Genomic DNA, 11,164 nt, shown 5'->3' on the forward strand with positions numbered 1-11,164 from the left:
TCCCGAACGAACGCTTTCATTTCAGCAAGCAACGCTGACTGGCTGGAGATGGTAGCCAAACCAGCGATGAGGTAGTCGCGCGACGAAGGGCGACGTGTCAACGAGCGCTGCCTGCGTAGCTCCTCGTAAGATTGGCATAGAATGATGATGTGGGTCAAGGGCTGAGGAATCTTGGCAAGGGGCATGTTGAAAGCATCGTCCTCTATTCCTTTTAAGACATTTCTGATGTTGTTGGACTCCGACATTGTCGCATTGCCTTTGTTACACAAGTCCAGTACATCTTCAATGCAGCTGGTAAATGATTCACCCTGCTGCTGTGCACGTTCTCGCAAACGTGAGTCCCGCTAGCAGCTTGCGTACAGCATGCAGGTGACCAAACAGAGCCGCAAAGGAGGTCTTGAACGCGGACCACGTCGGAAAGTAGGTCTCATGGTTGTTCTACCAGAGACTGGCGACACCCGCGAGATAGAAGAGCACGTTGCTCATTTTGGCGGGATTGTGCCATTTGTTGTGGGAGCTTACCCTTTCATATGTAGTTCAGCCAGTCCTCGACGTCGGTGTCGTCCGCGCCGCTGGAAATTGCAGGGACCCTGTGGATGGTGCACCAGAGCACAGGACCGACTGAGGAGGCCCTTTCTCGGATGGAACAGGAGGAGTTCGCTGGGATGCGTCCTCCGGCATAGTTGAGCGTAGGGAACGGGATCGAAGTTTCAGGGTTGACGTTGTAGGCCGAAACAACCTGCACCACTTGTAAAGACGTTTATTAGACACCGGCGTTTGGGAAAGACCGTTAAAGCCGTGCACGGACTCAGCACGAGCGGCGTCTCCAAAGAAGAGAGCGGGAGAGCTGGACCCACTATAGTGTTCCTATTCTTCGGTACAATTCCTTTCCCTATTTCTATTCCTCGGTATATATATATATATATATATATATATATATATATATATATATATATATATATATATATATATATATATATATATATATATATATATATATATATATATATATATGTCGGCATGTACAGCGACCCCTCGCTTGAGGTAGAATACCAGCAGGTCATGAGTGTGACATCAAATAATGTCAGAGCTTAGCAAAACACGCAGATTTTGTGCCTGTAAGCACTAAAAAATGCGTCAGTTATAGTTATTTCGATAATTAACAAATATGATTATCAATATCACCATTAGGGACCAGCAGATTATAAATGCATAATGAATCATCCGCATCCGTCTCCCTGTCTTGAAAGGGCAACTCCGGCAATTTTATGAACAGCTGGTGTCACAAATCAACGAAACCTGCCATTGCGCATCTGAACGAGGACATGATATCATATTTCAGTGGCTGCCGGGACACTGTGGCATCGTTGGTAATCACCTCGCCGATGACGCTGCCCGACGTGCCCAGGCTGGCTCACCGACACTCCTTATACCTTTATCCAGAGTGGACGCTGCAAGAGAGCTTCGCAGTCTTGCTTGTGCAATCACGTTAGGTTGCTGGCATACACCACAGAACTCTAAGTGTCGTTTACACAGCCTCGACCCATCACTTAAACTTACATTACCAGCGAACCTTTCACGACGTGACGCAACACTGCTGTGTCGGCGGTGGGTAGGAGTGGCATTCACCAACTCCTACAGTTACCGCATTGGAATGGCGGATTCACCAATGTGCGCTAAGTGCAAGTGTGAAGAGACCATCAGCCACCTTCTGTGCCACTGTTCTCGCTTCGATAATCAACGTGAGACTCTCCAGTGTGCCTTAAATAGACTGGATGACAGGCCATTTACGGAAGCGAAGATCTTGGGAGCCTGGCCTCACAGTTCATTGGCCCAGAAAGCAGTTAGAGCGCTTTTTCGCTACCTGAAGGCAACGGACTTGAGTGCCCGACTATAGACATCCTACACTTAAGTTCTCTCTCTTCCTCTTTCACTCCCCATTCCCCTCCCCACGTGTAGGGTAGCAAACTGGACTCAGTCTGGTTAACCTCCCTGCCTTTCCGTCTTCCATTCTCTCTCTCTCTCTCTCTCTCTCCGGCAATTTTTCGACCATGTCAAGGTAATGGGATATTTACGCACTCGAGACCCCCTTTCCCCCCCGTAACGCGTCTGATACTATTATTGTTGCCCAAATTCGAAAATAATCTTAAATAAGCGTAAAAGTGCAAAATCTAAACCGAAACCTGACTGAGCTGCCGAACTGACCTCTTCGTGTGATGTCACGCGAGGTACACAGGCGTTCTGTAGTTATTGGCCTCGAGCTCCACCACTGGAAAAGCTGGCGCCACCGTCGGCGTGACGTGCTAGGAGGGATCACGTGGACATAGCGGCCGCGTCGGCTGCTTCGGGAGCGCCGAAGCGAGCTGAAAACGAGTTTGAATTCCCTCGTACGCTGCGGTCCTCATTTAGTGGCGAAATTTTCCCGCTTCGAGTGTCTCCTTTACAACGCTTGAAAGCACTACAATAGGTAGCGGCTGCCTTTGAAGGCGCGCGACATGGTAGGCTACTGCTCGGTGCCGCAGGGCCGGACGCACGTCACGGAGGCCGGTGTCAGCCTTATTCACACGTAGCCGCAGGACAAGAAGCTGCGTGAAGCTTGGCTCGCGAAACATAAAACCGGCAAACAGTCATCGGCTACAACTCGGGTATGCAGCAAGCACAGACGCGAGGAAGATTTCTGCTACGGCGCCCGGTCTGCGATGTTCTGAAAACGCGCACTGAGACGCTCGCCCGAGTCTGCTGCACGACTAACGTCATGATGGTTTGGTCTATTAACTTGTCAATGATATAGATACAGGCAAGTTCAGTGGAGTGGAAAGGCAGCGGTAAGAAGCACATTTAAAAAAAGCATGGCATATGGTCATGTTTGTGCTATGAATTAATGCACTGGATTACAAAAAAGGAGCAGCGGTAAGTTGCACGCTGAGAACACCAATAAACATACAGTGCGACGCAACTCGAGAAATAATATTGAAAGGTCAAAGAATTTAGAAGAAAAAAGAAGATTGAATCGTCGCGACGGCACATCACAGTCACCCGTAGGCGTCGAAGTCTCTACAATGAAATTATTTTTGAACAGCTCTGATAGCTCCCACGCAACAATGGTTGCTTGTATACTGTCAAATGCTCATATTCCGCGGCCTAAAGCTCATGGCACGGTGCGAAAACGCGCACGCGACGATAGCGAAACAGTGCGGGGACAAGCATGCAGACGCGCAGTTGGTTGCTGCGAATCTGTCTGATCGCCGCATTGAGGCTTCATTCTATTACGCTCCATTTAGTTATACAAACACTATAAGAACATATTTCACTTAGTTTGCGCTCAACGTTTACCTACCTTTCACGCAAGAAGCCGGTTCGGGCGACTCCATCGAGGCGACCGCGCGCAGTGGCGTTCACTGTACGTATTCGGTAAAGAGAAAGCGTCTGTAAACGATTCTGTGCTTTCAGTTTGCCCAAGATTATTATTTAGACAGTAAACAACTTCTCTCGTTTCTAAAGTACATACAGAAATGTCCGGGAGAGCTCGCGCGTGGTGTTTTCAGTGAGCGCTGACAGCAAAACCTATGAGGAGCGCGCCGCGTGATCCCTCATACTACGCCAGCGAGGCGCTTCCGATAGATGGCGACTCCGTAACTCCTCGCCGCCAATACCAGCGGGGAAGGCGCACAAGGTATGCCGGTCTCGCCCTTGGGGCGAACGAAACCAGCGAAGAGCAGGCGCTCAGCTCATGGGTAACCTCGCCTGACCTTCGGGTGACAATGTCAGCTGCGCCAGCTCTTAAAATTTGTCAAACAGTGACAGCTACGACTCCGATGAATTCACTAGCCACAAATCGATGATCGACCCGCTACCCGAGAGCCAGCGCCCATGCGCAATATATCGCGCTGCAACATTAAGATGAAGGGTAGCCCTAACCACTGATTTTATATGTGCTGCTTGCGATTGTATGTGTTTTACCCCTTCTTGGGGAAGGGCTTCGCATACACGACTTTACTTATTTGTAACTCCTAAGGACACCGCTGACAGTCCAAAGCACCGACCGGCGCATTTGTTTACATCGGCAGGTGCCGCGACCGCTCTTCGTTCGCTTGAGATAGAATGCTAGCCAGCCACCAGTGACATCAATTAATGCCAGAACATAGCAAAACACGCAGATTTTGTGCACGTAAGCACCTCTGCATCACTCTCGGTTGCGCTGATATGAGCGATCACGCCTTTCTAAAACAGCGAGCGGGAGACCGTAGTACGGAAGCGTTGTTATGCTGCCTACTTACCATTCTTCGTATTATATTCATGCACGCAAATAATGCATTCCGTAAAGTAGATATAGAAAGAAAGATAGATAAAAATTAATTTACAGAAATGCAGGGAGGTTGGCCTGAGCTATAGCTTGCTCTGGCCTGCTGTTCTACATTGGAGGAAAGGGCCGGAAAGAAAAAGGGTCGATGATGATGATGCTGATGCTGCTGCTGATGATGATAGGAGAAAGTGCGTATATACAAGTTCACAACGTTGCGGCATCTCTGAAGCCGTGCGTTTGTACACCTTTCTTGGAAAAAGCTAGCACCCTGTCGAGATCAACAGATAGGCTAACAGGGAGATTGTTGAAGCGCTAGAGACAAAGAAGCTAGGTGGTTCTTGTGTTAGCAAGCCGTCCGTCATGCTCTCAGATAGCGACGTCAGATTCCTTACAGGAACCGTTCTTCACGTATAGTAGGCTTGACCATGCGATGCTCTTTCACGCTTCTTATGTTTTTATATCTTCTGTTTATTCATATTCAGTACTTATTCTGCGCATCCAGTGAATAAACTTTCAGTTGTTAGTGCGCTCTGTGCACGTGTCGCTCTTCTTCGTCTGGTCCCTTGGGTTCTCTGGCGCTGTTTTACTACGGATATGAAACAAATAGCCAAAAAGTACGTCTTCACCAGTTACATCTCTAGTTCTGTGGGCCCCCATTCTACCTCTTTCAACACTGCCTATGTTGCCTCACTCATCGCGGTTGCCTACTGCCGTGGAAGACAACTGGGATTTTGCATAAAAAACAAGGTTCTTCCTCCTGAAGTCGTGGATCTCTTGGGCTACGTTTCGCTTTCGACAGGACATAGGGGCAGAGTCTGTAAGATCTTGCGTTCGGAGTGGCTACGGCAAGCTCGCCTCTACAAGGACCACCTTCAAAGATCCCTTAAGTTCAGTTAAACGAAGGATCGTGCTGGGAACGAGTGGAGGGAATGGATGCGTGTGGTAAATACTGCCACTGACGTCCTGTGGCAGCAAATACTCCCTAGGCTTCGAGGTATGCTGCAAAGAAGACTCCTGTAAGTGGAAATTCTGTTCACTTGTTGGGCAATGCTTCCATCTCGGGGTCCGTGCAACAAGTATTAATATCTGGGCCAAAGTTCACCGTCCAACTCCAGAAGAGTACTCTGGAGCTCCTTGCGATGGCCAAAAAACTGTCTAGCCGTGCGCCCGAAGTTCAGCAGGAGATATATGCAGCCGAAGGGGGAGATGTGCTGATCCGCTGTGGTTTATAAAAAAGAAGCGTTAAGACTCGTTCTTACCTGAAAGAACATTCGCTATCTCTGCTATGTGCGAATAAGGAAGGCAGTTTTGCAGGATGTCCAAGTCGTGGTACTTGTCAAAGGCATCCGGAACTTTAGCTTCAACGTTTAAGCAATGCGTGGACACTTCTTTTCCAAAGATTAGAGCCAAAACCGTAAGTTAAAAAAAGGCTCAATCTCACCAAGCTATCCAGTGCTATCAATTCTAATAAGTCACTAAGCTTCACGTGTTTTTTGTAGCTAAGACCCATAAAACTGAAGGTCCTCTACGTGTAATTGCATCGGAAAACAGAACTTGGCAGAAATCATTATCTTTGTACTTGAAGTAGCAGCTAGATCAATTGTTGGTAGATGGCCCATTTAATATAAAAAATTCTGAGGAAGTTGTATCCTTTCTTGCAAAAATTAAACCAAACAGATGAATGCTTTTTCAATAGATATGAAAGATCTGTACTATTCGATACCGCAGGATGCCCTTCTAACTAGCGTAGCGTGCTGCGTAGACAGCTACGGGGCAGTGGCTTTCCAAAATGCTTCCGGTTAGTCGCAGGTTCTTCTTAGAGCTGCTAAGCACCTACCTTGGCTCCACTTACGTGAAGTGGAATGGGGTCACCTTTTTACAAAAATACGGTATCTGCATTGGATCCTGCATTGCTCGCGTTTTAAGTGACGTTTTCTTAGCGAAATTAGACAGACTGTTGCAGCTGCTACTAACACCCATGCAAGTACTACGTCTGTTTAGATTTGTTGATGACTTTTTATTGGTCTTACAATGTGACGAGAAAGACTTGTAAAAGCAGCCTTCTGAACTAATTTCATTTTTGCATCAGTGCTAAGCATCTTTAATAGTGACCCGCAAGTTTCCTGTTGACTGATATTTACGTTTCCTTGATTTAGGGTTACATTTCTCATCCAAACAGGTCTGCTGGGAATTCTAGTCTAGAGGAAATAAACAAGTTTTGATGCCTCATTCTTCGTATTCTAAGCTCGTAACGCGCAGTGTCGTTCATTCATCCTTTGACAATGCCTCGAAGAAATCATGCGTTCATCAGTTGCGAAAGAGTTTCGACGAGCAGGTTTATCGACTTACTGAATCGGGATACCCGCGAGCAATGCTCTCTGCATCTGCAGAAAAGATGCTTAAACTGAAGGAGCAAGGCACTAAGGCCAACCGTGCGGGAGCACATTAATGTTCAAAGAATGTGTGCTGTATTTTTTACATGCATTTCATTTGCCATAACCTGAAGAAAGTGGCGGAAAGGCGAAAATTGTCGATTGTTGAGGTCGAAGTTGTCGCAGGAGGAAACCAGAACGAGCATAGAGCTGCTGCTTGTTCAGACGTTAGGTCCGCAGCAATCATGGGACTAAATGTGATATGGAGGCAAATTGCATCCTGTGGACATACGGAAAAATCGGAGCTGACGTCTTCTGAAAGAGTGGTGAGGTGGTCATCTGCTATAGCATGGTCACCGATATACCTTCGGGTAGAACCTGCTTTGTCAGGCGAAAATTGATAACGGGGAGACATGTCCGGTTATCCGCAACGGGTACGACGGAGTGGGAGGCAATGATATGGCGCACCAAAAGGACATCAGGAGCAGGGGTCACGACGCAGTCTCTATTGGGTACAGGGAGAGATGATATCAAATCGACAAAAGTCAAGGCTTTAAGCGGTATAGGCAGACGCAAATGGTCGTACTAAAATTGTTCTGGAGTTCGGTTCGAGTATGCGGGCGAAAATGAAGTTCGAGACAAAGGGTACCGGCAGAACACTTGACTAGAGCGTAATGCGCTGTAAGGAAGTTTAGTCTGAGTATAAGGTCATAGGGACAATTGGTCAGCATTGCAAAAAGAACTGTGACGTGGCGGCCGGCGATGATTATATGGACAGTACATATTCCAGTGACGGCAACAGTGTTGCCATCGGCGACGCGTACGGCTCGTGTGGTAGCAGGTGTTAGAACCTTCTTCAGTCGACGACGGACGTTAGCGCTCATTAGGGATGCTTGGGCTCCAGTGTCAATTAACGCTGTGAAAGGGATACCGTAGACGCGAACATTCCGCATGTTCTGGTTTCTTTGGGCGCCTCAGTGTTTTGTATAAAGTCCAAGTGCGATAAGGCCCTATGGCGTACCACATATCGTATGTTGTAGGCTCGAGGGGAAGTGTGCAAATCCTAGGATGATGGTGGCTTGATGCGCAACATCTCGCGCGCGCAAGGGAAAGGGGGGGGGTGTAGGAGGCGAGCGCGTGGTATCGTGATCAAGGGTTCGCGAAGAAAGGAAGGGTAGAGGCGGCGACAGGTGAACCGGTTGAGCCATTGGCAACCGCCTCTTATTTTGGAAGTAATCTACGGCAGCGGCAAAGAATGGGCGAACCGCGTTCGCTGGTGGTTGCATGTGCGCTGTCTTGCGTGCGCTTAGAGCTAGATGTCATGTAATATCACGTTCTGGAGGCGCGTTAAAGTGAGGCAGCAGAAGCGTTCGCTGCCCTCGGTTTGTGTTCTTCATCACGCCGGTGCTGCGACAGCACGTGTTCGCGGTCATGGAGTAAGAATTGAATCCTGGGGTTTTATGTGTCAAAATGACGATTTGTTTATGAAGCGTACTGAAGTCGGGGATTCCGGATAAATTTTGACCATCAGGGGATCTTTAACGCGCCCCCAGTGCACGGGACACGTGCGGTTTTTTCATTTCAACCCCATAGAAGTGCGGCCGCCGCAACCGACATTTCATCCCGCGACATCGCGCTTAGCAGCGCAACACATATCCGCTAAGCCATCGCGGCGGGTAGTCATTGAGTGAGATCGAGTCATGTTTGCATGTGCGCAGGTGACACGCTGCTGGCTAATTTAATTATTAAGCGAATGTCTACTGTAATTATACGGCAGATAAAACTACGAACCGTACTTCGCACAGTTGTGTAATATCCATTTTACACGTGCACCCACGAACTTGTGGTCGTGTCACACGGCCAATCGAGTTTTTAAAAGAAGCCGCCAAAGGCGCTTTCAGCGGCGTTTGGTGTTTGTAGAAATACAAGAACGAAACTTCTAATTACGGTCGTAGCTATTTTAATTAACGTCCCTTCCATAAACAGTACTATTCATTATATTTGATGCGAAAAACATACACCTTGGTAAAAATCCAAGTGCGCTCACTAAACATGGTAGTGCTGACAGCGCCGCTTGCCACCCTGTGCTCATCTGTGTTTTCCTTTGCGGCGTGGCGAGTATGCTTTGCAAGGCTAGTGTACTAGAACAACTGGTTCACTATAGCAAAGCTGTGCGTTCTACTGCCGGAACTGCTGCAAACTAGACTCAGAACGCAACATTTCGTGCGCGGTAACCTCGTGAGCTTTCCTTTTATTTCGTGTATTGTGCCGTGTCAGTGACGAGTGACGAAGCGGGAGATGTGAAGAAAAGGTGCGAGATAGCACTCGTCATGGCGATGATTGCTTCCATCGATATATAAATCGAAGCTGCCAAAGTAGAAGTGCGCACCATCAAGCGTCATCTTGTTCTTAACAGCCTCATGCTGAATACGGATGGTGTTGTCCGGGAGACGCGCGACAAGGCAAGTTCGGGCGAGCCCAAGGTGCGCGCGTTGGTTTGAAGACATGCTGCCGAACCTAGGTGGGCGGAGCTTCCGGCAATCATGTAGGGTCTCAAGAACGACATTCAAATACTGCGTAGACGTCTGCAGGCCCATGATGCATCGCCAAACAACAAACGTGACAGAAGCGGTGTCAGTGGGGAAGCGGGTCGCTCGTGCTTTGTACAAGCTGAGTTCCTTTGCCGAGGTCAGAACAGTAGCCAATTTGTTTGACTTGGGAAGTCGACAGTGAACTTAATTTACAGAGAATTTTGCCGGACCGTCGTTGATACCCTATAAGGCCAGTGGATCAAGATGATCGCAGGAAATGAAATGGCAGACCATATACGGGAGTTTTGTGCTGTCACTGGCTTCCTACACGCATTTGGAGCACTGGATGGCTGTCATTTTCCTTTATCTCCACCAAAGGAAAACGCCATCGATTACTACAACTACAAAGGCTGGTAAGTGAACTAACTACAATGCGCGGTATCTGAATGCGCAGAAGCAAGAAGCGTAATTAGTTAAACTGTAAATTAAACTGATAGTAGTTAAACTATATAAAAATTATCATAAAAATCTCGCCAGTCTTGTTCCATTGTTGCTATCGCTTCAATGCTTCGCCTTTCGGGTACTGCGACTGTCTTCACATTATTCTCTTCATCGGTGCCTGCGAATTTTACTCCAGTAACGCCAACATTTGCTTGGTCATTGGTGGCTGCCTATTAAAAAAAACCCGAAATCCATGTTAATTTCCCAGAAGGTTACCTGGACATTCTTTTCAGTATTACTGGTTGCATTCAAGATCAATTTAGTACCCACAGATTTGCTATAATTTTGCCAACCGCACATCTTTCTCACTTCTATAAATATATTTCTAAATTATAGTTTGTTTCATTATTATTTGTGTATTTAGCACTTTCGTTTCCTAAATTTGTTCTTTAAGTTTCACTTGGACCGCCCCCTCTAACGGTCCATATATTACGCCGAATGCTGGGTAGGACTAACCTTCCGTAGTTTTTTCGGCGTCCACACACAAAAAAATCATCATGTGGGCCGATTCTGGTGATAGTGCAGAAAGAGTCCACGCTCAATGGCACATACCGCTGTGGGTATGTGCCACAGGAGTACGTGCCACAGGGGTCGGGGTGTGAGCCATTCAGCAGCTGCGTTATCGATGGGCCGGACACGTATCGTTCATACACCCGAAGAACAACATGCGTACGAGGAGCGCTGGAGGGAACAGCAACGAGAATGTAAACGCGCCGGCGCGAAACGACCACTGACGAAGAACGTCCCCGTGATGCTGAACGAAAACAACAATCGCGAGCCCGGGCGCCTACGAACGAGCAACGACGCCAGACTCATAGAGAAAGAAATTCAACAAGAGGGGACACTCTTCAAAAACTGGCAACAGGAAACACGTCATGCCTAGTTTCAACTCCATCCGTTAGTTGACGCGAGCGTCAGAAAAAAAGAATGTGAAATAAACTTGCAGACAACGTTTTATTTCTTTTTATTATTTCCCACTAAAAGTGAAAACGTTTTGCGTGTAAATGCACTTCTACTTTGCGACTTATTTTCGTTGCCTAGCAACAAGCTAGCACGCCAGACTGCACACCAGACGCACGTGCATGCGTCATGAGCCAGACAAGCTGTAAGAGTGAGCGAGGCCGGCTGCGCATGTGAAGCTCGCGTGCTCGGCGACCCGTCTTTTTTGGATGTAGCCCGTTTTTTGGGCTCCCGGCGTTCTTTTGTGTTCCGTCTGCATTTCGGCACGGTACAGCTGCCCTATACTGGACTACAAAAAGGTGAGGAATTTTGTTTGACAGTCTGCGACGCACTTCAAGCACATTTAGGCTTACTGCACAAAACTGAACCTATATAGTGACGCAGTTATCGAAAAACAGCTCCGCCGTCCAAGCCAAGCTAATTTGAGTTAATTATTCGTACTGGGAGATGTTTGCAACGCTTTCTATGAGCCCAAGCATAATTAAAACTTATTTCGG

The 11,164-nt window shown here is 47.7% G+C and overlaps 1 long non-coding RNA gene across 1 annotated transcript in view; it reads left to right on the forward strand.

Annotated features, from left to right (window-relative positions):
- Nucleotides 1–9,070: 9,070 nt before the first annotated feature.
- Nucleotides 9,071–11,164, forward strand: part of LOC139055012 (uncharacterized) — a 90,554-nt gene continuing 88,460 nt past the window's right edge. Inside the window, exon 1 of the long non-coding RNA XR_011511620.1 lies at nt 9,071–9,619. This is a non-coding gene — a long non-coding RNA (uncharacterized lncRNA). The remainder of the gene's footprint in view (nt 9,620–11,164) is intronic.

This window comes from Dermacentor albipictus, chromosome 1, assembly GCF_038994185.2.
Source record: "Dermacentor albipictus isolate Rhodes 1998 colony chromosome 1, USDA_Dalb.pri_finalv2, whole genome shotgun sequence".
Lineage (NCBI taxonomy): Eukaryota > Metazoa > Arthropoda > Arachnida > Ixodida > Ixodidae > Dermacentor > Dermacentor albipictus.